At 44.3% G+C, this 27,750-nt stretch overlaps 1 protein-coding gene across 12 annotated transcripts in view; it reads right to left on the bottom strand.

Annotated features, from left to right (window-relative positions):
* Positions 1-27,750, bottom strand: part of PKIG (cAMP-dependent protein kinase inhibitor gamma) — a 101,034-nt gene that overhangs the window by 30,657 nt on the left and 42,627 nt on the right. For 2 of the 12 annotated variants that reach the window (XM_067708223.1, XM_067708230.1), the window contains one exon: positions 5,836-6,010. The exons of 8 other annotated variants lie outside the window; for them this stretch is intronic. The gene's annotated coding sequence lies outside the window, so the exon portion shown is untranslated. Of the gene's footprint in view, positions 1-2,359; positions 2,538-5,835; positions 6,011-9,769; positions 9,910-27,750 lie in introns of those variants that run through there. 2 more of the 12 variants (XM_067708227.1, XM_067708229.1) reach the window with 2 other exon arrangements.

Here is a 27,750-nt window from a genome sequence, read left to right as displayed (position 1 = left end):
GGAACCAAAGCCCAGTAAACCGCAGCATCTCTGCTCACAAGGCTCTCGGCCTCCAAGCAGATGCTCTGGCTTCTATATCAAATGGGTCCTGGAATCCAGAGACGTGAAATGGATTGTTTTGTAACCCATTCTGTTGGAAGGAGAAAGGAAGGAAGTGGTTTATCCCAGTGGATGAAATGAAAGAGAAAAGAGGAACAGCATTCACAACAAGCTCTTGAAGGAGAGCCACCTATGCTGAATCTGCCATTTCGGGGTTGCCTGGAAGGTACACTCTGTCCTTTCCTGGTGGCATGCTTCACTTTCAACTCTTATTTCACTGATAAGAAATCTTTCATTGAAATAATAATGATAGCTCATATGTCTACAGCACTTCATATTTTACAAAGCAGTTTAAGATACTTATTCGATCTTCACAATGACCCTGGGATCAGATCAGCATCATTCCCATTGACAGATGAAAATGAGGCCCAGAGAAGTTAAGGATCCTTTAAGGTCACACAGCAAGTTGGTAACAGAGCAGCAGTACAAACTCAGGTCTCCAAACCCAAGTCCAGCGGGGAGCTCACATTTGAAATCAGAAAGGGGAACTATAGGCAAGCCAATGAATAGACATTGGCCCTTGGGAGTAAGAGATTTTTCCTGCCCCTTATGAAAAAATTACAGACTAGGAGGACTATTCTATGCCAACTCAGAGAGAAATTTTGCTCACATACTGGTATACAGCTGCTGAATAAGGGAAGGAAAATCCCCTGCATCACCAGCCCCCTCCATCATTTTCCTAACTTCCCCCTGATCCTAACCTTCACCCTCTTCTCTCTTCCTTTCCCCTCTAGGCTTTAGCCACACTGCCTCCTTTCACTTTCCCCAACATTCCACAGGCTTTCCCGCCTTGCGCCTTTCACCTGTGTACCTCTCCCTACCTGGAGTATTCCTTCCCACCCCCAGCACCCTCTGCCCCAACTCCTAGGCATAACTGACTCCTTATCTTGGTTTGAACACCAGCTCTTCAGGCAAACCTGCCCCAACTACACTCTCCTCCGCATCCATCACTCATGCTGTTTATTTCATAACACCACCATCAGTCCATGTAAGCTTCACGTGAGGAAGGACCATGCCTGTTCTATGTAGCGCTGTCCACCTACCACCTTGCCCAGTGCCTAGCAGATATGAGGTGCTCAATAAACACGGGCTGAATACATGAAAGATTTACTGAAGTGAACCAAAGTCCCAGCTTAATAGCTACTCTCTCAGGCCTTCCACAGCACTGTCCCTCTCTTGGGGCACATAATCACACGTGTTAAGAGTCACCGAGTCCTTTTTTCCTATTAGGCTGTGAGCTACTTATAAGTCTTACTTACCTTGGTATTGCCCATAGCACCTCGCATAATACCGAAAACACAAAGGGCTCTTTACAATGGGTGAATTCACACATACGTACAGGAAAGTACAAAGGAAAGCCAGGGCCCCTAACCAAGCGCAGATAGTGGTTTCTTCCCCCGCGGGGACCGCAACACAGAACACGAGCACCTCTGAGATACGCAAACAGGGACTCTGCCTAGGGAGAAATTAAAACGAGCTAAACTCCAGATGCAGCCAGTGTGCGGGTGAGGGGATGCGGGCATAAGCATGGACTGCTGATGGAAGCTTATATAGGCTGACACTTTCCAGTGGCAAACCGGCAACGTGTATCAGAGATCTAAAAACGGTCATGCCCTTTGACCTCGCCATGCCTTATTTGAAAATCAGAGAAGTGAAATCACTGGGTGATGATTTAAGTATGTTTTTCTGTACTACCTCGCTTTTCCTTCCATGAACATGTTCCAATTTTGTAAACTGAAAAAAAAAAAGCCACAATATAAATGTTATAAAAACAAACCAACAGAAAACTTAGTGGTGATTTTAGACGACAGAATCACGCATCCCTAGAATTCCTTACTGAACATGGGAATAGCAGATTCCGGGTCCTCTAAGGTGGGGCTGCTGCATTTTGTGATGAACTCCCTTCTTTCCTCTGAAGCCGAGGGGGATAGGAAGGTGCTGGGGGTGAATGCTTCGGCAGGAGCGGCTCTCATTTCCCCCTAACACGAGTGCTGGCAAAGCTCTGGGCGTCAGGAAATGGAGGGGAGCGTGGGGGTAATCAACCCAGCTCAAGACCACGACCTCCGTCCACGTGCTGCTGATCCACTGTAATTATTCACTCACCCACCGGTCCTCGCGATGCCCTGAGAACTGCACCAGGCCAGAGGCTGTCTCTTAATCAGCCTGTTCCTCTAGCCTCGTCTCCGGTACCCATCAGCCCTCAGCAGGTTTACTGAACGGCAGAAACCACAGCCATAACGTACTAAACGTAATTACTGACCTAGCTCCCTGGGACATAAGAACGCATTAGCAACCAAATACTTCATTTCTTTAGTGCCTTGAAGGTCCATTATTCAGTTCGGAAAAGCCAAGTTGAAGACCAGCAATTTCTTGGAAGATTAGAGACTTCTTTTCAAGTTAGGAAATGCTGGCCTCCTCCGGTCAGAGCGGATGTGTCTTCATCTGTGATTCAGAATGGCTCAGCACGGCAGCTGACTGCAACTTCCAAAGAAACCACTCTTTGAAGGGGCAGTTTTCAAAGTTTTCATGAGGCATTTCTGAAAGATTTCCAGGAGGTAGTGAGCTCAGCCTTGGGTCGTGATTAATGACTTGTTTTCAAGAACCTTAGATTTTCCACGTCTGTCTCCACTTAAGAATCACTTCTGGCCCCTCGTGAAAGCACTCAGCAGAGTGAACTGGGTGAGCTCAGCCGCTTGTCACACTCAGAAAGTAACACCTGCCACCACCTTTTTCCTTCAGCGGCTGGGCCAGGGACCTTGGGTCCCAAGAGAACAGCGCCCACTTCAGCTTTTGGCCTCATCACTTAAGTGGGTGACAGGAAACACTGCTGAGGTTTGGATTAAAGAGCCAGCATGGCAGCTCCAGGGCCCAGTAGGGGATGGGGGGGGTCGAAACTGAGGAGTTCAGAGATAACTTCAGGCTCCTCACGCAAATGCCATCCTGCGACTGAGGGGGCAGGTGCCTGTGACGTCAGCTGACTTTCTCTTTCTGGAAACCATAACGCAGCTAATCCTGAGCATGTATTTTTGGACCAACCAAGTGCAGTACGAGCTTTATCCTGCCTTGTCCTCAGGGCGCCTGTCTGAGGTAGGTATAATTGTGACCTCCCACTTTTCAGAAGAGGAGCACGCTGTGTGAGGGGGGTCATCTGTCTGAGATGGCTCAACTTCTCCTCGAACCCTAGACTGTCTAGAGTGACAGGGACTGGGGACACCAACCAGCCCAGGGGCCACAAATGCAAGTGCCCACAGGGGCCAAAGACCAGGCAGGAAACTAGAGAGCGCGACAGACTGGATAAGCATTCGAATTTAAACATAAATAAAAACCCAAACCAGGTACCTTCCTTCCAGAATATCACCTCCTCACCACCACCTTAGGAAGAGGGACGACTTTTTTAATCAGCCAAAGTTTTGAGATTCTGGGGCTCCAGATCCTGGGTGAGGCCGGGACAGAGGCCCGGGCCCTCCTGCTGCCCACGCCCAGGGGCGCTGCCCTGGCAGCAACAGTCCACTTTCAAAGGGCTTAGCTGCTGGAGAAGTTATGCTTCAGCTCTCAGATATGCTGAGGGGCTGCACGAACCCTCCAGTTAACCACGATCTTAATCCAAACATATCGTTTTAAATACTGCATCTTCCTGAGGGCTAGGGTCTCTGATGGCCTTAAAGAGAAAAAAAATCCCTTAAGTTGCCAAGATCTGGACACTTGGAAACTCAGAGGCCAAGATTTGACAACTTCTTTTGCTCTTCTTTGTACTTTGGCTCTGGTACCCTTTCCCTGCAGCAGTGCAGGCTGTGTCTCGGTGAGATGGAGGAGGGAGGGAGGCAAAAAAGGAGATTTCCCCTCCTTTTCTGCCTCTCTTTTGCCAAGTTAGGGAGAAGGACAGTGGGCTTTAAGTTAAAATGGATGTGTCTTCTCTGTACCTATGCGCCAAGTTCTCTACCAGGCAAGGAGGTACAGTGACAGAGGAGACGGTGCATGTGGTCTAGTGGAAGCAGTGAACTGATGTCACGCCAATAACCACGTAAGCACGGCGCAGGTATGACACTCCCTGGTGGTCTAGTGGTTAGGATTCGGTGCTCTCACAGCTCAGGTGAACACTAGGAAGGAGTTCCCAATAATATGGGAACGTATAGTGGAGATTTACCCTGTGGGTGGAGTTAGGGAATGATGATACTGACCACCTGGTGTTACGTGAAAGGATGAGCGTAACACGGGGCCTGGCCCTTAGCAGGTGCTCAGCACAGTTCATTCTTTTTTCTCCTCCCTCCCCGGTGTGCGTGCACACCACACTGAGATCTTCTCCTTCAGAAACACAAAACCTGACAACACTTTCAACTCAGAAGTAACTTAATATTGCCTGTTTTATGGCGTCTTTTAATTCTCCTAGAGGCACCAGTATTCACCCATTCCAGGATCCTGAAAACTAAGGACATTTTGCTCCTCAAGCCCTAAGGGGTCTCCTCAAAGGGGAAGGAGATTTCAGTGGTTCACTTCAAACTGAACTTGGGAACAGAGCTGACCCTTGAACAACACAGGGGTGAGGGGCACCAATCCACCGTGCAGCCGAAAATCCGAGTATAACCTTTACGGTCGGCCACCTAGATCATGGGTCCGCATCCATGGGTTTATCCATGGATTTAACCGACTGCAGATCATGTAGTTCCGTAGCATGTATTTATTGGAAAACATCCACAGAACAGTAGACCCTTGCAGGTTGAAGCCATGTTGCTCAAGGGTCAACTGTAAAGCGCTCATCTAGTTTCACCCCTCATTTAGGTACAAATGAGAAAACTGAGGCCCGGAGAGTGAAACACTTGCCCAGGCTTCCACGGTTTCCTTGGGTGGCCCTTCTATTATGTGGTGGCTCTTGTTTTTTTAAAGCTGAAGGCTGTCTTCTTTAACTGTGATTTTTTTCAACTATTTTTACCTGCTAGGAGGCTAGATGGAGCACACACAGCACCTGCAAGCCTTGTATCTCAAGCCACCTGAGAACCCTCAGCCCAGCACCCACTGGTACCGCCCCCTCCCTTCCTCTCTGCACAGAGTGGCTCCCTCGGTTTCAAATCCTGAACACAGAAGCCAACAAATAAAACGCCCAAAGACTTACACGTTCTGTTTATTTTCTAGGAATAAACAACACATTTTTTAAAGGAAGCAATAAAAAGATCACAAAGCCAAAGTTAAAGATCTCGATCTTGGAGTTTCCTATGCAGCCACTGAGGCATCAGGGCACAAGTGCTGAGGTAACTTCATGAAATCTAATTGTATCTGTATCTTAAATTTAAAATGCCCATGTTACATTGAAGAGGGGAAGATTATAGGGAATTTTCATTTGCAGATATTTCTCTCTACAATGTTTAAGATTTTTTGGTACCACCTTGGTAATCAGAAAAACAAATTAATAAAGATTTTCCAAACACCAATTTCTAAGGGAGGATTTATTTCCTCACTTATATTTGGGGCAAGGAGCTGCTTTCGAAGTTCTAGGTACTCTGTCAAAGTTCTTTGGGTAACAAAGTGAAACAGCATTTGACTGGAGCCCATCTGCGAGCCTTGAGGTTCAGACTCTAGCCCTAGGCAGTTTCAGACAAAGCCATTAATTTCAAAGCAATAAATCATAATATAAAAAAATAGACACTTTGTGACCAACAAGCTAGAAAGCAAGCTCTCCAGAGAGCCCTACCTCCAAGCCTGCTTCTCCCTGGGGGTGGCGACAGAGAAGGAAGTTCTACTTACAAGAGCAGAGAGTTCCTTCCAAGTCCAGTGGTCCTCAGTCAGAAGGGAAGGTCGAATTTAAGAAGCCAGCATTCAGAACGCCTCCCTTCCGAGGGTAAGCAAGATTAGCAGAGCGGGCCAGGGGTGCAGGCAGGATCTCTCGTGCCCTCTCTCTCTCTCCCTCTCTCCGCGTCTCCTAAATGAAATGCACTTCAAGGTTTTAGTGGGTGTTTCCCACGTCTCGGGCCAAGTAAGTCCCCATTTGTTGTAACCCAATGCTCAGCCTGATGATGTCAACCACTCAGCTCCCTTGCTCAGTTTCCACCTCTCCGTCCACAGGAGAGATCCACTTCCTTTGGACAATGAGCTGCGGGGGCTGTAACTGCATCCCGGGCCGGCACATTTGCCTAACATCCTTCCTTCCATTTTCAACACTGCAGCCTTAGTGACAAAAGGCTTCCTATCCACTCCCTGGGCCAGGGCTCCCGGCATAAATCCCTTTGCCTCTTAGTCACTGCTGACCGTGGGCTTACCTAGTTTGCCGTGCTGTGGTCTAATTCACTTCTTTGGTGTATGAGCCACTAGTTAGGGTGGGGAGCTGCACCCCAACTCCGTCCCTCCCCCCATCTCCTTCTTCCTTCTCAATTTTCCAAGTTGTCGAATTTCTCCCTAAAGTTTCCTAGGTGCATGCTGGACAGAGTGCATGAGTCTGTCCTTCACTGGGGGAGATGCCACGTGCCCACTCCAAAGGCTCAGAGAGCACTAGTCTGTTGCCTGGGGAACTGGGTTCCGGTCCTGGTCACACTCTTAACTGAATGATTGACCTCAAGCAAGTCATCTCTCTCTCTGGACCTCAGCTTCCCCATCAATGAAATGAGGGCTTTGGTGTCTTCCACTTCTAAAATTCAGTGACAGAGAAGCTTATCAACAAATGCAACATAAGGAAGTTTACGATAAGCTGGCCACTTCTAAAATTCAGTGACAGACGAGCTTGTCAACAAATGCAACATAAGGAAGTTTACTACAAGCTGGCTGACCACACGCTTGAGGGAGGGAGGAACCCTGGAGGGGTCCAAGGCCTCTGCTCAAGATGCCTGGCTCCGCTCAGCCTCCTTCAACCCCCTTTCTGGTAGAGCTGAACTGTTTCTCTGGGAGAAAAACCCCAAGAATTCACTGAACAAGTCCTGGGGACATGGAAAGAGGCAGCATAAACTACTAGGTAAGATAAAGCAGCAAGAGAATTTAACTGTCCTAAGGGACTAACATGGAACAGCAGTGGTTACTAGAGACAATAATTAATCTCTTGCATTTGTGGAGTACTCGATAGGAAAGACAAAGCCTCTCTGCTTTGGTGTATAGTGGGAAGCAATGGGATATGTCTAGTGATTATGAGCATCAATTTGGGAGCCAGGGATCTGAATCCTATGTGACTTAACTCCTCTGAACTTTTTCTTTCTTTTTTAATGCGACACTAGGGCCTCCATTTTAGGACAGTGAGAATGAAATAACACATGTAAGGGAACTGAAAGTATTTGGCACGTGAGTGATGATAGATGGCGGCTCTTACTGTTGTACCTAATCTCCTTTGATTCTCATTTGAGGAGAATCAGGTCCCCAGGGAACTGCATTATTAATCTCCTTTTCCTGAATAGGAAAACGAAACAGAGAGAAGATAAGTGACATGCAGAGAGAAGATAAGTGACATGCCCGAGGTCACACAGCTCAAGACGAAAAGCCCAGACTTGGAAACTGAGTCTTTTAACTCCTGCTGAGGCCAACGTGCCCACAACTGCCAGTGCTACTTTCCAAAACGGTTAATCCCCCGAGCCTGGCCCTTAGTGCTACACGGGATCATCTCCACTTCGAAAAACGGGCTAAACTTCTTAAAACCAGTGGGGAAGGAGAGTTTTCCTGGGTTCAACCAGGCCTGAGATGGGGAAAGGTAGTCAATCTGTTAGCTAATAGGAAACACTTCTGGCTACTAGGTAAGAGGGGTGCTTACCTGCTTTTCTACCAAAATACTGTGTGGCCTGAAACAAGTCTGGGTGTCAATCGCCCCTCCCCCCAATGGTGCAGATCTGATTTGCTTTAAAGCTACTTGGGACTACAGCTCTATTGGGAAAGAAGCTATTTATAGGTGGGAGGAGGTTGTGGTAGTTTGTAACTTAACAAGAATTTTAATTAGTTCTCAGAAAACTTGGATGTTAATCAGAAAAGGTCCAAGCAAATAGGCTATATATTAGGAGGGAGTGTGCCATGCTGAAGGCTTTCCCACAAGTTGGTCTGAGACTGTAGTGGAATAAAAACACCAGTCTGGTCACCCATGGAGAGCAGCAGTCAGCAGCCTGAAGAGACCTGTCCCTGGACCTTCTACCTGTGTGGGACCTTGGGCAAGTTAACTTCTTTGTGCCTTGGTTTCCCAATGTAAAATGAGAGTAACAACCGCATTCACTCTTCAAGGTTCTTGTGTGGCTCAAGTGCCTGGCACAGACTACAAGTTCAAAAATACTTGTAAAATCAGCTGGCACATCCTAGAGAAAAGACATTATTTTCTAATTCTGACTCATTGTCACCACCCTCTGCCCAGAGGATGACGTGACAATGAATAAGGTCAAGAATGTCGGGAAGCCAGAGAAGGGCCCCGTGTTTCTCCAGAACGTCAGGATGAGTAGGGAACAAAGCCTCGGAGCGCTGTCAGGCGTGTTCTTGTGTGCTCGCAGTGACACTCAGCATTGGGGGCCTGGAGGTGGGGCACTGCTTGGCTGGGCCTTTATTCCAGAAGTATGAGTGGGCGTGAGGAAATGAAGCCCGTGTCCTGACAGGTCAGCCTACTGACATCACCCTCAGTGCTCTGAAGCACGTTTTGTTACTTGAACAAAAATACTAGTAAGGAGCCCATTCATAAAAACAAAGGTAGCGTTTTCCTCGACAACATGTATTTTGTAACACTTGCCCTGCAGACTGAAGAACTGTCCATCTGTGACAGAAGCCACGAAGAGAGAACTGTGACAACACCAGCACACTCACTTTCTCCACTACTGACCACGGCAGATGATACACTCTATGGACTGGGGCCACGCTCTGTGCTGTAAACCCCACTGGATGGCATCCTTACCCGAAGCAGCTACAGGAAGTGTTACTCACGGTCTCATCCTACAGTTGTGAAAAACGATGCGTGTAGAGGCTGACTGGCCTTCTCAGAGGGTCCCTGGAGTAAGTGACGGAGTCTGTGCTCCAAGCCAGGCTGCCTGGGGCCAGGCCTGTCCCCTTAAGTCCCTTACTCTACTGCCTTTTAAATGTTTCCCTGCAGGAAACTTGGCAGATCTTCACAGCCAGCAAGATTGGCTCCATTTGAGGATAAAGGAAACCCTGGCAGCTTCAGCGTGCAGGGCTGGTCTGAAGGGCTCACACCGCCCCTTTGCCCCAAAGCTGCCTTTAACTCCCACCCCCTCATTCCCAGTCCGGAGGGGCTCTCTCCCTCTGAATTTCCTTAGTACTTTATCTGTTTCTCTTAAGAAACTTACCTTTTCTCCTTTGAGGCATATTTATTTCTGGACGGATCTTATTCTGCTGCTAGAATTTGAGCTTCTTAAGCAAAAGCTCCGTGTCTAATTTATGAGCATTCTGTACATATTATGAGACATTTATTAAAATAAGGAAATCCAAAAGTAACAAAAACTTGTACTGAATGTTTATCACATGCCAGATAATGTTCTAACTGCTCTATATAAATTACCTCATTTAATCTCGACAAGGATCCTATGAGGTAGGTATATTTAATTTTTCCACTTGACACAAGAGGAAATTCCAGACACAGATCACCTGAGTAACTTGTTCAGCTGGTAACTGATGGCTATCTGTTGAAAGGAGTATGTGAATGAATAAATTCTGGCCACCACTACCCACCCTCTAGTCCAAACAACTGCTGTAAAATACAATTAACTTTTCACCCTACCAAAGTCCAGTTTCAGGGCTTCCCTGGTGGCGCAGTGGTTGGGAGTCCGCCTGCCGATGCAGGGGACGCGGGTTCGTGCCCCGGTCCGGGAGGGTCCCGCGTGCTGCGGAGCGGCTGGGCCCATGGGCCATGGCCGCTGAGCCTGCGCGTCAGGAGCCTGTGCTCCGCAGCGGGAGGGGCCACAGCAGTGAGAGGCCCGCGTGCCGCAAAAAAAAAAAAAAAAAAAAAAAAGTCCAGTTTCAGCTGTCATGCCATTTCAAATGCACTTAATCCTTATGCCACACAGCTGGAAGGTCCCCATTTTTTCCAGACGAAACTAATTGAGAAACATATGGACTGAGACTTAATAAATCAAAGTAGATTTTGTTTTCTTTCCAATTAGAATCATACTTGCTTATTGTAAAAAAAATAGGAAAATAGAAAAGAGCAGAAAAAAAGGGAGGAAGGTCATCCATCATTCTACCATCAGAAACAGCCTGTTAACCTCCTGGGGTATGGACCCAGAAAGAACCGCACCTACACTCAAAACAATGTTTGAATTCAGAAACTTAAGTCATTTGGGGGTGGGGGAGGAGTCAACCCCACAAAAGACGACAACTGTTTGATACCTTTTTTTGGTTCTGGAGCACATCTGGCTGCCTTGTGTACAGGGTTTGATGTTCTGAGGCTCCACCTCCCGGTCCCCCCGCCCCCCCCGCTGCTGCTGATGCTGTATGCCGGCTGCAGAGCTGGCAGGGGAAGGGAAGCCTGGTCCCTGTGACAATGCACCTTGAAAATGGGGAGGTTTGCAGGGTACCACACCGCCCCTCCCCTGCCTTTTTCAGCCTTCTTAATACCTGCTTCCCACCAGCAAGAGATAGGTTTCAGATTGGGGCAGTTATGGGAGAGATGGATCTCCACGCTTGAGTTAATTTTAAACAATCTTAAACTTGTTGATTTTTACAGCTGAAAAGAGCATGCTCATTGAGTCTCCTCATTTTTGAGATGGGGAATGGCAGGCCCCAGAAGGCAGGGGATTTCCTGTGGCTGCACAGCCTGGTGCTCCAACAGTAGGAAGCCCTTCTATTGGTTTGAAACTCTCTCTGACCCTGCACTTGAAACATACATCTGATTGGCCCCACCCTCTTGTTTTGGTTAACTCCTCCTCAGCCATCAGATCCCAGATGAAACGTCACTTCCTTCTGGAGGCCTTCCCTCTGAGCCAAGTGAGCTCTCCTAGGTGTATGGGTCCCACGGCACCCTCCATCTCTCCTCTCATAACCCTTAACATACGTTATTGTAAGCTCCACAAGTTCGACAACATGTCTCCCTCGTTCACTGATACAGAATAGGAAAGTCAACAAATAGGAAATTCAACAAATATTTTCTAAACACACACACATACCCCGGATAGTCCAGGCTTGGGTTAAAGCAACTGTTTCATGCTTTAAAAAAAAGTATCATGTCTTCTAAACTTCAAATCGGGATTTCCCTCTTGTTGAGTAGGATCATTAGAGAACAAAAGATTTCACTCCAAATAATTTCTAAAAGACAGAAACAGTTCATAGAAGCATGATGACAGATAGAAGATGAAGCCTAGAGCATAGGGGCAGGAAAGCACCACTGGAAACGTGGAAGCCCAGGGAGGCTCTGGGCCTGGGGACGGCAAGCATCAAGAGGATTTGGAAGAGGGCTGAGAATTAGGGGACCCACTGAAGGTCCTGTGCCAGTCAGCTGCCCACAACACACTCGCAGCACACAGAGGGTCAGGAAGTTCTGCAGAACCCCAGGCAAACCCCTGGCCTCGCTCCTAAAAGGAGGCTGTCATTATTGATTACAAATGGCAAAAAGAAAACACTATCATAGGGCATCTGAGGAAAACCAACAGCATGACAGAGACTGAAATAAAGAGAAAATAGACTCCATCATGGGAAAAAAGATTCAGGCAAATGAAAAGCTTTACAGAAAAATTCTTACATCTTCAGAGAGATTCTGAAGATACTGTGTCCATGAAGCATGAAATAAGCTGACAAAACTGGGCTCTTAGAAGTTAACAATATGAATACTGAAATTAACAATTCAGGAGAAGGGCTGGAAAATATGAAAAGGAAATCATTCAAAATATAGGGAAAAAATATTCACAGGATACAAAAGTATCTTGATCTAGAACAACATTCCAGGAAGTTCAATGTCAAACTAACTAGAAATTCCATAAAAAGAACAGAATAGAAAGTACAACAGGAAGTTATCTAAGAAATCAAGAGGAAAATTTCCCAGAGCCGAAGGAAGACTGCATCTTCTAACTGCAAAGCTTAAAATGCACAGAGAGTATGAGAAAAGACCACACCCAGACAGAGTGTCCTGACCTTTCAGAATTTATAAGGAAAAAATGCTACAAGTTTCTAGAGAGACAGATTATTTCAAGAGAAAAGAATCTATATAGTGTAATGGATGGCTTCTTTTGTCAACCTGATCTCCTGTTACCAAAGTGTATTGTCTCCTTCTCCCTAAAGTGTACTTAATCTTTGCTTTCTTTGAACAATGTCTTTGGTTGCAAGTCATAAGCCTGAGGCAAATAAAATTCCAGTAATTTCCAAGAAAAAAAAAAAGAATCAGACGGGTATCAGACCTCTTGCCAGCAATGCTGGGTGCCTGAAGAAAAGGAGCAATGCTTTCCAAGGGAAAAGTTCTAAAAGAAAATGATTTGGGACCTAGAATTTATACTCGGAAAGGCAATATAAAGACATTTCAGAACTGCAAGGACTTAGAACAATTTATCACTCATGTACTGTTTTCTCAGTAAACTTCTGGAGGAGAAGTTTACCTAAACAAGGGTTTAAACTAAAAAGTAAGATTTAAAAAAAAATTTATTTTTGTAATTAACTTATATTTATTATTATTTATTTTTGGCTGCGTTGGATCTTTGGTGCTGCGTGTGGGCTTTCTCTAGTTGCAGCGAGCGGGGGCTACTCTTCATTGCGGTGCGCGGGCTTCTCATTGCAGTGGCTTCTCTTGCTGTGGAGCACGGGCTCTAGGTGCATGGGCTTCAGTAGTTGTGGCACATGGGCTTCAGTAGTTGTGGCGCATGGGCTTAGTTGCTCCACGGCACGTGGGATCTTCCTGGACCAGGGCTCGAACCCATGTCCCCTGCGTTGGCAGGTGGATTCTTAACCACTGCGCCACCAGGGAAGTCCCAAAAAGTAAGATTTTGAAAAGCAAGGATCTAGTAACAGAAGTGAAAGGCACAGGGGGAGGAGGGGGAGAGGGAGGAGGGGGAGGGGAAGGAGGGGGTAGGGGAGGGGGAGGAGAGAAGGGGGAGGGGAGGGGAGGGGGAGAAGAAGGTAGCTTTGGGACCTGGCTGACTCGCGAGCCTAGGGGGCGTCAGTCTGATTCAAGCAGGAGGGTGGAAGCTCCAGGAAAATAGGACGGGACTCTGACAAGCCTGCCAAAAACTGTACTGAAAGTCTACGGGCAAGATTCAGCACGACGGACAAAGGAAAACTAAGCATGTTAAAGCAGAAGCTATTGTTAAGTCCAGGAAAACCGTCAGACAGAAAGGAAAAATAATTAGAACGTTACTGGCTCAGCGGTAAATAATATTTACAGTGCCATAACACTGAAAAACAATGAATACGAATTTAACCAAAAAACTGTGGTGCTGGGAGAAAAGGGTAAGGGAGAAAAGAGTGAGCGGGGCTGTGGTGTTTATAACAAGGCTAAGGCCTCGTGTGCCATCCTAGGAGGTCAACAGGCAGTGTCTAAAACTGATGAATAAAGAAAGAGCGGTACGGTTCTGTGTGGTCCTTGTTTGGATCTCATTTGAAAAATAAATATTTTGAGTTAATTGGAGACGTTTGCTAGTAATAAGGGATTATTAATTATTTTACTGTGTAATAATGGGAGTGTAGTTATGTTTTAAAAAAAGGAGTTATTCTCTTAGAGATACATGCTGAAGTAATTACTGATGAAATGTTGTCTAGAATTTATCCCCAAATTATCTATAAGCAGGGCGAAAATGGCCACAAGCACAGATGAAATAAGTCTGGTCACAATTCTTGAAGCTGGGTAATGGGTGGTACATGACGATCTGTTATACTATTCTCTCTACTGTATGTTTGAAAATTTCCATAATAAAAATTTTATAAAGACAGATAGCTGCATAAGCATATTACTTAGATATATGGAGAAACACTAGAACAAAAAACTAACAGGATCAGGCTTCCCTGGTGGCGCAGTGGTTGATAGTCCGCCTGCCGATGCAGGGGACACGGGTTCGTGCCCCAGTCTGGGAAGATCCCACATGCCGCGGAGCGGCTGGGCCCGTGAGCCATGGCTGCTGAGCCTGCGCGTCCGGAGCCTGTGCTCCGCAACGGGAGAGGCCACAGGCGTGACAGGCCCGCGTACCACACAAAAAAAAAACCTAACAGGATCAAAATTGTATGCTCTTGGGAGCAGGACAGGAGGGAAGGGAAAAAAGGGGTAGAGGCAGGGGACAGCTGTTTTCTAGCGTCAGTTTATAATGATATTTGACCTTAAAAGAACAAAGCAAACCTATGTGCATGTGCCGTTACGACAAAAACAAGTTTAATTTTTTAAAAATAATAGGGAGAAATAATAGGGAGAAATAATAGGGAGAAATTACTGAGAGAAATGGAGATAACCACCAGAAGAGCTAAAAGCAGAAAAATTAAATGGTTGCCTCAGGTAAGGGGGTAAGCAGCAGATTGATGCCTTTCTGGACTCGTAGATTTTTTTTTTTTTTTTTAATGATTTCATGATTACTTTGAATTTTAAAAATGTTATCTGTTTTTATCAGTTATTGCCATGAGCATTTAGCAGGGCCTTCTGGTCATCCTGACATCTACAAAATGAAGCTGTTTCTCCAGGTGAAGAATCCTAAACCGCCCAGAGTGAACATCTCCACAGGAAATGTAACAATAACTATTATTGCCATTTATCTATTATCTACCATCTGCCAAAGCTTTACATATGTTATTTCTAATCTTCACAACACTCCTGCAAGGCAGGTATTGACATTTCCATTTTACAGATAAAAAGACTAAGGCTGAGAGGCATTGGCTCATCGGCTTGAGGCCACAGAGTACAGAAGGCCAGCCTTGGGAGACCCTTTCCACTTTCCCACCTCTCCTTTACAGTCTACTGTTCGGTACAGAAAGTACTGTTACATCCATTTCCTCTTCAACTCTACGAAACAGGATTATCCTCACTTGACAGATGAAGAAACTAAAGGTAAGAAAAGTGGGGTAACTTGCCCAAGAATCCAGGTTTCATGATCCTAATCCTTTACTTGCTACCATCCCTATCCGCTGTCCTCTCAATAGCTAAATGTCAAGATCTTCATAGCCTCCACATGGGCACTTGACATGATGAATGCAGCTGAAGCAGGAATTTTCAGAGAAAGAGACTTATTTTTTCCAAGGGAAATATAGTAATAAACTGTGGAATGTCCTCAGTTGCTGTAATGTCAGCATTTTGCTCAAGTCCTCAACGGGGCATTTGAAATATCAGTGGCCGGCCTGCCTGGCATACGGCAGGGCAGCTGTTAGCATGGCTGTTCCAATCACCGTGATGCTCTTCTTGGCTCCAAAAGAAAGGAATGAGTCGTGTGTGCTTCTGCCCTGAAAAGAGAATGTCTGCGGCTTCCCTGGTGGCTCAGTGGTTGAGAGTCCGCTTGCTGATGCAGGGGACACGGGTTCGTGCCCCGGTCCAGGAGGATGCCGCATGCCGCAGAGTGGCTGGGCCTGCGAGCCATGGCCACTGGGCCTGCGCGTCCAGAGTCTGTGCTCTGCGGCGGGAGAGGCCACAACAGTGAGAGGCCCGTGTACCGCAAAAAAAAAAAAAAGAGAATGTCTGTATCTCCTAAATCGACTTCAGTCAATGGCCAGGTGGCCCCATGGCTTTTTAGAGCTGCCAGGGATCTTAGGTCTGGGCTCCTCTAGAGCAGAGGCAGGTCTGTAAAGCTGTTGGGTGGGCTGGGTCGGGGTGGGAGCCAAAGGTGGGGAACTGAAGGGCCTGCTGATGTGGCCCACAGTCATCTCAAGCCCTGGGGACCGGGGTCGCTGACAGCAGCCTAAGAGTAGGGTGCAAGCATGTGCTGTGAGAGGCTGCTCCCGGGGCTGCTCGGGCATCTGAACGATGGCCAAGCTTCCAAGGGGGAAGAAGCTGTTTACTTGAGTTCAAACTATTTATAGCACCAGCAATCTGCACATATTTGGATGACAAATTTCTGGGCTTCAAGTGAGTGGTGCTTTGCTCCTGGACAATTTCACCAAACACATTCCCTCCCCACGCCACCCCCAGGCCCCCCTCGCTAACACATGTTGCCCTCAGGATGTTTTATTTAAGTTGCTGAGTTTAAAAAGATTATAAAAAGAAATTACATTTTAAGAACTAGTGACTTTTAATCCATTTGTCTATGAGTTTAAGCTACACAATATTATTTTCTTTAAGGCTTGAATCAGGCATTAAATTCTAATACATGTGTATGCTATAAACAAATACAACTGAAATAAAACAGTACCTGAATGAGGTCTGTATTTAACATGTGCTGTATCACTTACTGTTGCTGCACTAAGCTTAAGACCTACAAAGAGAATGTTTCTTGTAACCCAGTTTACATAGCATGATAAAAGGCTTCACAGAACAGACCCACAAACAATATGTAATCATATAGGCACTCCAAACAAACAAAAGAGGTCTTATTACCCACCGATTCTGGGGCAGAAGCAGTTGTAGGGTCCAGAGCCTCCCCTGACCACATGCCAGAGGAGAAGGTTTGACTATAACAGAAAGATGTGCAGAGCCCTCTGCACAGTTTTAACTCACAGAAGGTATTATACCCTTGCCAACAAATTCATCTGGAAAAACCAGCTTATCTCTAAAAGCTGCCCTGTTTTTATAGCAAAAGCAATGCTTGATCAGCCATCTCCTCGGAGCCAGGCACTGCCTAATTCCGAAGGGGAAAAGCGGCGGTTAATCAACATGTAAATATATTGGCTAAAACATTGGTGGCTTCCAGTCCTATCACACAATGCAGGCAGGAAGTAGCGCAGAGAAAAAGGGCAGGAAGTGAGAAGAGAGCTTCACAGTATAAGGGGTGATGCTGGACAATTAATTTAGGGAAAGGGAACAGAAGGGATTCCTCAAAGGGACTAACCTGTTTTCTTATCTTTTCCCCCTGCCTACGAAGCTCATTAGAAGACAGACAGAAAGGTCTCTAGGATAATCTTTTGATTAACTCCGCTCTTTAAGATCAGGAGAAAAGTACTGGTGAGAGTGGAGGAATGAAACATGTCTATACACAGAGGGAATGTAAATTACTTTAGAATTTTTTCCAGGCCAATTTGTCAGTATTTGGTCAATATATGACCCACAATTAAAAAAAAATTTTTTTAATTGAAGTATAGTTGATTTACAATGTTGTGTTAATTACTGCTGTACAGCAAAGTGATTCAGTTACACACACATATATATATTAATACATTCTTTTTTAAAAATATTCTTTTCCATTATGGTTTATCACAGGATAGTGAATGTAGTTCTCTGTGCCATATAACAGGGCCTTGTTGTTTATCCATCCTATGTATAAAAGCTTACATCTGCTCACCCCAACCTCCCACTCCATCCCTCCTCCCCTGACCCCTTCCCCCTTGGCAAACCACCAGTCTGTTCTCTATGTCTGTGACTCTGTTTCTGTTTCATAGATAGGTTCATTTGTATGACTCGAAATTTTAATGCATGTAATTTTGATCCCAAGATTCTACTCCTAGGAATTTAAAGACTATCCTCCTCATTCAGACCCTATCTAAAATGTCACTTCTTGAGGACTTCCCCAACCCAACAAACCTAAGGAAACGCCCACCTACCTATCATATCACTTTCTTTTAACTATCTGCACAGCACTGTTCTTTTTCCTGTTCATTAATTTGTTTACTACCAGCCGTTCATTGTTCCCTCCCCTACTCCCACATTAAAATGCCAGCTTTGTAACAGCAGGGACCAGTCTGTCTAATATACTGCTCTGCCTATGTGTTGGATACTAGCCAGGGACATTCCATGCATCATCTCATTCAATCCTCACAGCCAGAGGTTTCTGTTATCAGCCTTACTTAACATAAGAACAAATTGAGGGACTTTCTCAGTGGTCCAGTGGTTAAGAATCCGCCTTCCAATGCAGGGGACACGGGTTTGATCCCTGGTCGGGGAACTAAGATCTTACATGCCGCAGGGCAACTAAGCCAGCACGACTCAACTACTGAGCCCGTGCACTCTGGAGCCCACACACCACAACTAGAGAGAAGCCCGTGAGCCACAACGAAGAGCCAGCGTGCCACAACAAAAGATCCCGTGTGCTGCAACCAAGACCTGACTCAGCCAGATATAAAAAAAATAGCACTGAGGCACAGGTTAAGTCTAGTGAGTGGCCAGCAAGTCACAGTGGGAATGTGAACACTGGCATGCCTGACTGCAAAGCTCTAAACTATCTTTCTCCAAATGAACCAAAGTTTCAATGTGCATAATTTTTGACCAAGTGATTCCAGTTTTGGAAATTTATCATGTGGAGATAAACATGCAAGAACACATAGTTAGACGTATCTTTATTTATTACAGATTGCTTATGGTAGCAAAAATTGGAAATAAGTTTAGGCAAGTCACCAGTTAGCTGTAAGCCTCAAATTTGCTTTTTGGTCAACGGGCCCCATCTCAGAGACACTGTGAGGATTTAATGAGACAATGCACAGTACCTGGCTCCTAATCACTGTTTTGTTGTTGTTATTACATGCATTTAAATCTCTAAAAGGATACACAATATACCAAAGTGTATATTATAATAGAGGCCATCTCTGGACAGCAGGATTACAGATTTCCTTAACTAAATGGTATACTTCCACACTGTTCTAATTTTTATAAAATGCATATTAGTGTTATACTCTTCAAAAATAAATATATTACTATCTTCTTAAAAGAAGATGGAGGGGCTTCCCCGGTGGTGCAGTGGTTGAGAGTCCGCCTGCCGATGCAGGGGACACGGGTTCGTGCCCCAGTCCAGGAAGATCCCACATGCCGCGGAGCGGCTGGGCCCATGAGCCATGGCCGCTGAGCCTGCGTGTCCGGAGCCTGTGCTCCGCAACGGGAGAGGCCACAACAGTGAGAGGCCCGCGTACCGCAAAAAAAAAAAAAAAAAAAAAAAGCAGAAAAAAAAAAGGAAGATGGAGATGGGGCTTCCCTGGTGGCACAGTGGTTAGGAATCTGCCTGCCAATGCAGGAGACACGGGTTCAAGCCCTGGTCCGGGAAGATCCCACATGCCGCGGAGCACCTAAGCCAGTGCGCCACAACTACTAAGCCCGCGCGCCTAGAGCCCGTGCTAGGCAATAAGAGAAGCCATCGCAGTGAGAAGCCCCCACTCGCCACAATTAGAGAAAGCCCATGCGCAGCAATGAAAACCCAACGCAGGCAAAAAATAAATTTATTAAAAAAAAAAAAAGAAGAAGATGGAGAAAATAAAGTTGGAGGAACTTAAACAGAGGAAGAAACTCAGTTTATGGGACAGAAAGGGAAACTAATTTAGTAGATTTGAAAATAAAAATGTTCCTGCTCTTTTGTTCTGTGTAAGAGCAAGATCTTCAACGTGCTTATAGGTCTTGTCTCATTCCAAGACCTACAGAATTGATTAAGATGGCCTCAGGAAATCTGAGAAGATGCTGAAATATATATATAAAAAGAAAAAAAGTCTTTATAACCACACCTGCCTTCTAAGGAGAAAGACTCCTTTCACGTGGAAGGCCCTTTGGCTGCTGATCACCTTCTGGGTTCAGCCATGCAAAAAAATAACAGAAATAAAAGCTGAAGGCTGCCAAGTAGCTCTGCACAGTAATGACAGGTGAACTGGAATTCTAAGGGAAGTCTGTGAGGAACAGAAGAAGAAGGGGCCAGGGAGATGGCGGAGGTCTGGATTTTCTGCCATGTGAGCCCTTTCCGGGACTCTCAAATCATTAGCAAAGATGGTAACACTTACAAATGCTCTTTGTGGGTGTATTCTTTGCTCTTGATGGCATTCAGGAAGGGATTGAGTTTCAGTTATGAGATGACAGGCTGAGAAACAGAAAGAGGAGGCAGACATAACCAGGAGAACATAAGCCACACCTTCACGCCTAAAGCATCTACACAATCTTGGTGAAACTTTGGATCTCTACAGGGCATGAAACAAGGGGTCATGCTAATCTGATCTAGATCTTAAAGTGCTAACACACCCAGGTTATACAGGGTTTATTTATCAAGTGAGATCAATGTACAAATTGATATGTGTGTGTGTGCAGGAAAATAAGTAGAGTATGCCACACAGTTGAAAAGCTTTCCACAGTTTCCTACTTATTTTTGGTCACATACTCCTTTGAGAATGCGATGAAAGCTAAGACTCTGCTCTTCAGAAAATGCCTGTCAGGGCTTCCCTGGTGGCACAGCGGTTAAGAATCCGCCTGACAATGCAGTGGACACAGGTTCGAGCCCTGGTCCGGAAAGATCCCACGTGCCACGGAGCAGCTAAGCCCGTGCACCACAACTACTGAGACTGTGCTCTAGAGCCCGCGGGCCACAACTACTGAGCCCGAGTGCCACAACTACTGAAGCCCATGCACCTAGAGCCTGTGCTCTCCAACAAGAGAAGCCACCGCAATGAGAAGCCCACGCACCGCAACAAAGAGTAGCCCCCGCTTGCCGCAACTAGAGAAAAGCCCACGTGCAGCAACGAAGACCCAACACAGCCAAAAATAAAATAAATTAAAAAAAAAAAAGAAAATGCCTGTCTTCAAATGAATCTGATTTCAAGGGGTTTTTGGGAACCCCTGAAGGCCCTCTCTGGATCCACAAAGGTCCACAGACCAAGTTCAAGGATTCTTGCTTTAGGGAAACCACAACAATGTTGATGGACATTGCTTGTTGTTGACAATGGGGATCACAAGCCATCTTGCAGTTTGAAGGAGGCATAAGAACACTGCCAACATTCATTCATTTATAAACATTTGTTGGAGACCTAATACCCCAGGTCCTGACGGTATAAAGATAAACGCAATGTGATCCCTGTACTCACTGAATTGTCGTCAGCTGAGGGGAGGAAACAAGAAAACAGACCACTACAATAGGGGGGGTGAGGCAGACAGTAGTTTCAGACTAACCTCGCCCCCTCAACTTCCTTTTTGGCTCCAGGATTTACTAATTACAAATGAAACAACAAGTGAGAATGACTGACATGAATACTGAGGACAAGCAGAGGAAAGCAGCACAGGGCCAGGACACTGGGGCCATTTAAAGGGCCAGCTGGCTCCTCTGTGGACTCGGGATTTCCCTCTGTGTCTGTATAAAGAAAGTAAGAGAAAGTAAGCCAGTGCGCCACAACTACTAAGCCCGCGCGCCTAGAGCCCCTGCTCTGCAACAAGAGAAGCCACTGCAATGAGAACCCCGCGCACCGCAATGAAGAGTAGCCCCTGTTCGCTGCAACTAAAGAAAGCCCGCGCGCAGCAACGAAGACCCAACGCAGACAAAAATAATTTTAAAAATAAATATATTAAAAAAAGAGAATTTATCTTTGAGAAGGCATTATGGATGTGTGCAAAGACTTGACTCAAGGTTGTTCACTTCAGCACTGCTTAGTACAGTGAAAAACTGAAAACAACCCTAAAAGTCCACAATTAGGGAGTAGCTAAATAAACTTTGGTACATCTATAGAATGTTGTATAGAATATTCTATAGAATGGAATATTATGCAGTGATAAGTGATGCTATAGAAGCATATCTAATAAAACATGATAAAAAAGTCTCATTTTAATGTTAAGGTGTATATATAGTAGGGCCTCATGTTTGTAAAAGGGAAAACAGTATTTTGCATAAAAAATGGATGAAACTATTAGTAACACTGCAGGTAATTTTTATTTTCTTCTTTCAGTTTATTGGCATTTAAAATTTTTCCTGCCGTGCATTATTTTTGTAATAAAAATATAGTATTATTTCTATAAAAAGAAAAAATGTAAAAAGTTATTTTTAAATTCCTTAGACAATACATACCAACTGCTACAAATATGCATACACTGTGACTGTGAGTGAAAGAGATATTTATAGTTATTTATAACAGTGAAAAAATGGAAACAGTCAAAATATCAAACACACTGGCCACTAAAAATAATGGAGAGAGACATGAGGTACGCTCTTTCAGGGCCCTTCTCCTGCCCTCTACCCCCCTGGCCTGGACCAGAAGGTGAGTTGCCAACCTGGGCCTGGCACAGAGGGCGGGCACTGGGGTCGCTCCCACATGTGGAAGATGCACAAGAAACACAAGCCAGATCAAGACCCGTGGAAGGAGCAGGGAGAGGAGCACTGAAGCTGTACCACAAGGTGGGGCGACAGTCTCCAAGCTCCTCCCAGGTTCCTCAGCCATGACCCAGGTCACTTGATGACAGGAATGATCACGGCGAGCATAAGGACAGAGAAAGGAAAAGGAGAAGACTGGAGGGAAGCGGGTCCTGGGAAAGGAAAATAAAATAGGTGAAGAAAAAGGATTTTTAGAAAAGAGACAGATGGCAGAGTATGAGGCAGGACCTGTAAGATGGAAGTGCCCTGAGTGGCCTCTGAGATCCTTAGGCAGAGCCCTGATTCGAAAGCTTTGATGAGACAACCACAGAGAAAGGACCCCAGAGCTTTCTTCCCATTTCCCATGACTGATCGTATTGCTCCTGGCAGCTCGATGATACTCAGACATCCAGTGGATTTTGGTACAATGAAAGATTAGATCAAGGACAAGGCTATCAATCCTTAGAACTAAAGGTAACTTCAAACTAATGTGCACCATTGCCATGATTTATAACAAACAGAGACTGTTTATTTAAGAGCTGCAAAGAGGCTACTGTGTCCACAGATGAAAATTCTTAGCCAGGAAAGAATTCCAGGCCTGAAGCAGTACAGTCTTTTTTTTTTTTTTTTTTTTACATCTTTATTGGAGTATAATTGCTTTACAATGGTGTGTTAGTTTCTGCTTTATAACAAAGTGAATCAGTTATACATATGTTCCCATATCTCTTCCCTCTTGCGTCTCCCTCCCTATCCCACCCCTCCAGGCAGTCACAAAGCACCGAGCTGATCTCCCTGTGCTATGCGGCTGCTTCCCACTAGCTATCTACCTTATGTTTGGTAGTGTATATATGTCCATGCCTCTCTCTCTCGTTTTGTCACAGCTTACCCTTCCCCCTCCCCATATCCTCAAGTCCATTCTCTAGTAGGTCTGTGTCTTTATTCCTGTCTTTAAAAGTGAGCAGACTTGCAAAAGATCAAAGGGATCCCCCTCTCCTTCTTGGGAAGGACAAAGGCTGTTGGCCGAGAGGTAAGAAGACTCTGTAGATACTTAGGTTGAAGTTTTTTAAAGTCCCCATAAGGAAAACAAAAAGAAAGATGATACACTTGAAGATAAATTTAAAGGCAACAAATTAGAAAGGGAACAAAAGCAGATAGGCTGCTTCTGTGAGAGAAACTAGAGGAAGCTGACCAAAAAGCCCATTAACAGTCAGTTTGCATTTGAGAAAATTAGATGGGACAATAACACTGAGACTTCTCCATCCCATGGACCCCCATGATAGGAGAACCAGGCTACTGCCTTGTAAGATGGGGAATAAAACCAGAAGACTTCAGTGTGGACTGAATGTGTTACATGTGGTTGAAGAAGAGAAGAACAGAGTTCACGGTCCCTACAATTCTATGCACCAACTACTAACTCCATGTTTACGAACATCAGCAAGAATGATTCTGATTTAATTGACTTAAGTGATAGAAAAGACAGATCTTCTAAGGACTCTTCCGCATCCATCAGTTTCTGACCATATCCCAAGATTATCCATATGTTTCTTGGACTTCTAACAATAGAGTCCTCTATGAACTGAAGACACTGTTTTATCTGAAGCTGAGAGCTAAAAGGGACACTTAACAGAGCAAAAAGCAAAAATAAAATAAAACACATTTTAATTACAGAAATAGAGCCAATAGTTCCTTTGGACTCTAGCAGTCAAGACAGCCTCGCAACACTGAATGCACTAAGCAACGCTGGCACTCCAGGTGAGGCTTTTGGCCCAAGGGAACCGTGTTGGGGACATCATACTATTTAGAGAACTCCAAGAGGCCCAGAATGAATGTTGCAGCACTGACTGCCTGTCTCAGTCCCTTAGGACCCTCTTGCACAGACAGTATCTCCCTGAACAAGTAACCAATAATCTTCAAGAACTCACACAGCAAGTAACTCCTGTTGCAACTACTCAAATCTCCATAGTGCAAAAGCAGCCACTGAGAATGTGTAAACATACGATAAGACTTTATTTACCAAAACAAATGGCAGGCCAGATTGGACCTGCAGGCCAGAATCCGCCGATTGCTCCTTAGAGGACGGGATACTGGTAGTCAATGGCATGCAATGTTGAAAGAGTTTTAAAAGTCATCACCTACGGTCATCTCAAGTGAAGTCCATACTGAAAGCAGAGCTATTTCAAACTCAGTCGTCGCTGCCGTACACCAATGAAAGGCATGAGGAATATAAAGGTCACGAACTGGGCTAAGTGCATCTAACTGCACTGAAGACCTTAAAGAAAATTATGAGCTCAGGTTAAAGAAAATTATGAGCTCAGGTTAAGGCAGAGTTTCTGATGTCCAGCATCTAATGCCATTTCTGCTGAAGAAGTGAGTCAAGGCAGCAGTGGTGTTTTCTCTAAAACAGTCCTCCTTAGTGTGGCTGGGCATTTCTATGGAAACACTGTCCCTGACTGCTTTATTTCCATCTGTGTAACATTCAAGCCCAGGTCTATCAACTTCCTGGAGACTGTAAACTACTTCTGCTTAAACCAGCTACAGTAGATTTTGTGGTTTGCCACTAAGAATCCTGACCAATACCTGCCCCCAATAAGCACCTCTACTGGAGTTCCCGGCATCGTACATTACGATTATTTGTTATATTTCTGTCTCCCTTAGTAGATGGAGAATGTGTTTTACTCAACACTGTAGCCCCAGCACCCAACACGATGCCTGCCTGGCAAACAGAAGACACCTAATAAATTAGTACAGATGAATAGACAGATTAGAAGAAACACGAACACATGAAAACTACTGCTTTAGTTAGAGTGGTGAGATAAGCAATTTTAAAATGATGTTTTAATATATTTTCTTTAGTGCCTAGGTCATTCATTCAAGACCAAGTAGCACAGTAGTATTCATATTAGGGACCACAAATCCTAATGAAGGAAAATGATTGCTAATTCTCTTTATTTCCATTGGTAAGTTTGAACTGAGTTTCAAAGGTTTGAACTTTTTTTTTGTAAAGTATAGTTCACTTACAATGTTGTGTTAATTTCTGCTATACAGCAAAGTGACTCAGTTATATACATGTATACATTCTTTTTTATATTCTTTTACATTATGGTTTATCCCAGGATATTGAATATAGTTCCCCATGCTATACAGTTGAAAGGTTTGGACACCTGTATCCAGAACAATGACAGAAATGTGAAATTATGATCAGGAAGACGTGTTCCCTCCTGTGCTCACAACGTGTCTTATAATGTAATAAATGGAAACAGAAAGTTAAGGAAAGATCACTGGATGAGATGGACTTGGGATCAGGCAAACAAAATCAGAAGAGAGCCCTCTGAAACTGATATCATAAAAATAATGGCTAGAATTCACTGTAACTCATGCTACATCACAATTTAGAGACTGCTTATAAATGAAATGAAGCTGCGTCCTTTCACAACATCAGAAAACAGTTACTTCAAAATGGAACAAAAATGAGATCAAAATCATAACATGTCATGAGACCTACGGTACTGCAATAATAGGAAGTTTCGGGAAATGAACAGAAATATTGAAAAAGGACTCATTTTAAAACTGACTTTTTTTCCTACCTGCTATGGGGAAGAGGGAGCTTTGACTTCAAATGCTCAGTTCACTCCAATTCCTTTGAGTGAAAGGAATTCCATCCCCTAAAATATGATCAGAATTCTTTTTACAAGTCTACCCCACAGTCAAAATTAATCCCTCCATCTGTCTGAGAAAGGTGAGGTGCATAAGTAGAGTCTTACACCTCACCAAAAATAGCTCCTGGTGGATCTACAGATTTAAATGCAAAAATATCAAACCATATAAATACTAGAAAAATACACAGCACAGCATTTTATAACCTCACAGCAAGGGAGGTTTTTCTAAGTATGATATAAAACCCAGAAGTCATTAAATACTGATAAATGTGACTATGAATATAAATAAAAATACTCTGCATGGCAAAAATCATGATCAGCAAAGTAAAAATCAAATGTCAAACCAGGAAAAACTGTATTTCATATCATGAATAGCCTCTTTACCCTGTAAAGAGTTTCTAGGAATTGATAAGACAAAGACCAACAACCCAAGGGGAAAATATGCTCAGAATATGAACAGGGAATTTACAGTAAAGGAAATACATATGGCTCTGAATATATGAAAAGAACTCAACCTTATTCTATTTTTCACTTACTATTGGAGAATATGAGAAAGTCTGACAACACACTGTTTGGTGTTAGAAAACAGGAATTCTCATCCATTGCTGATGCAGTCATACATTGGTGTAGCATCATTTAGGAAATCAATATAAAAAATTCACATATCTGCCTTGGCAAATCACTTTTAGGGATTTATCACAAAAGCATACTTTCACAAGTGTGAAATATGTATTCACTGCAGCAAAAGATTAGAAATAATCTAAATACCCATCAATAAGGGATAGGTTAAATAAAGTAAGGTACTTTCAAGCAAAAGAAGCCTATGCAACCATAATAATTTAGAAAGACAATGATAGTTACTTAGTGGTACAAAAATATTTCCAAAATATGTATGTTTTTAAAAGCCTGATGTGGAACAATACTAAGAGTATACTACTAAAGTTGTAGTTAAGGAAAGAAAAAAATATACATATTTACTTTTATATGCATCAAATATCTCTAGAAAAATACATGAGAAACTGGAAACAGTGGTAGGTCTCCCCAGGCTAGCTGGGGAGTAAGAACAAAACGAAGATTTTTCTTTTTTCTCTTAGATACACGATCCAATCAAGAACAACATTTTGAAATTGATTGTTTTATTTCTTGAATCTCTTCTGTTCTTGAATAGCGCCCCCATGTCTTGTAAAGAACTGATATCTTTACAGTAGTGAGTATTCTAATATTTGCAACGTGATCTATCGCAACTTGTTTTTGGGTTTTTTACTGTCTCTCAACAGTTTTATGATTTTCTCCATAGGGACCTATTTTTGATGTTGTGACAGAGATTATCTTTTTTATTTTTAACATCTTTATTGGAGTATAATTGCTTTACAATGTTGTGTTAGTTTCTGCTGTATAACAAAGTGAATCAGCTATATGCATACGTATATCCCCATATCCATTTCCTCTTGGGTCTCCCTCCCACCCTCCTTATCCCACCCCTCTAGGTGGTCGCAAAGCACTGAGCTGATCTCCCTGTGCTATGCGGCTGCTTCCCAATAGCTATCTATTTTACATTTGGTAGTGTATATATGTCAATGTTACTCTCTCACTTCCTCCCAGCTTACCCTTCCCCCTCCCCGTGTCCTCAAGTCCATTTAGAGATTATCTTTTAAAATTTAATATTCTAGGGCTTCCCTGGTGGCGCAGTGGTTGAGAGTCCGCCTGCCAATGCAGGGGACACGGGTTCGTGCCCCGGTCCGGGAAGATCCCACATGCCACAGAGCGGCTGGGCCCGTGAGCCATGGCCACTGAGCCTGCGTGTCCGGAGCCTGTGCTCTGCAACAGGAGAGGCCACAACAGTGAGAGGCCCGCGTACCACAAAAACAAAAACATTTAATATTCTATTCGTAGCTGATAAATAGAAATATAATTGATTTTGTATATTGATTTAGTATTCAACAAACTTGCAAACTTTTATTAACTTTAATAATGTATATATAGAA

Source organism: Pseudorca crassidens, chromosome 15 (genome assembly GCF_039906515.1).
Source record: "Pseudorca crassidens isolate mPseCra1 chromosome 15, mPseCra1.hap1, whole genome shotgun sequence".
Classification (NCBI taxonomy): domain Eukaryota; kingdom Metazoa; phylum Chordata; class Mammalia; order Artiodactyla; family Delphinidae; genus Pseudorca; species Pseudorca crassidens.
Note: the sequence above shows the minus strand (reverse complement) of the source record. Positions and strands in the feature narration are given on the sequence as shown.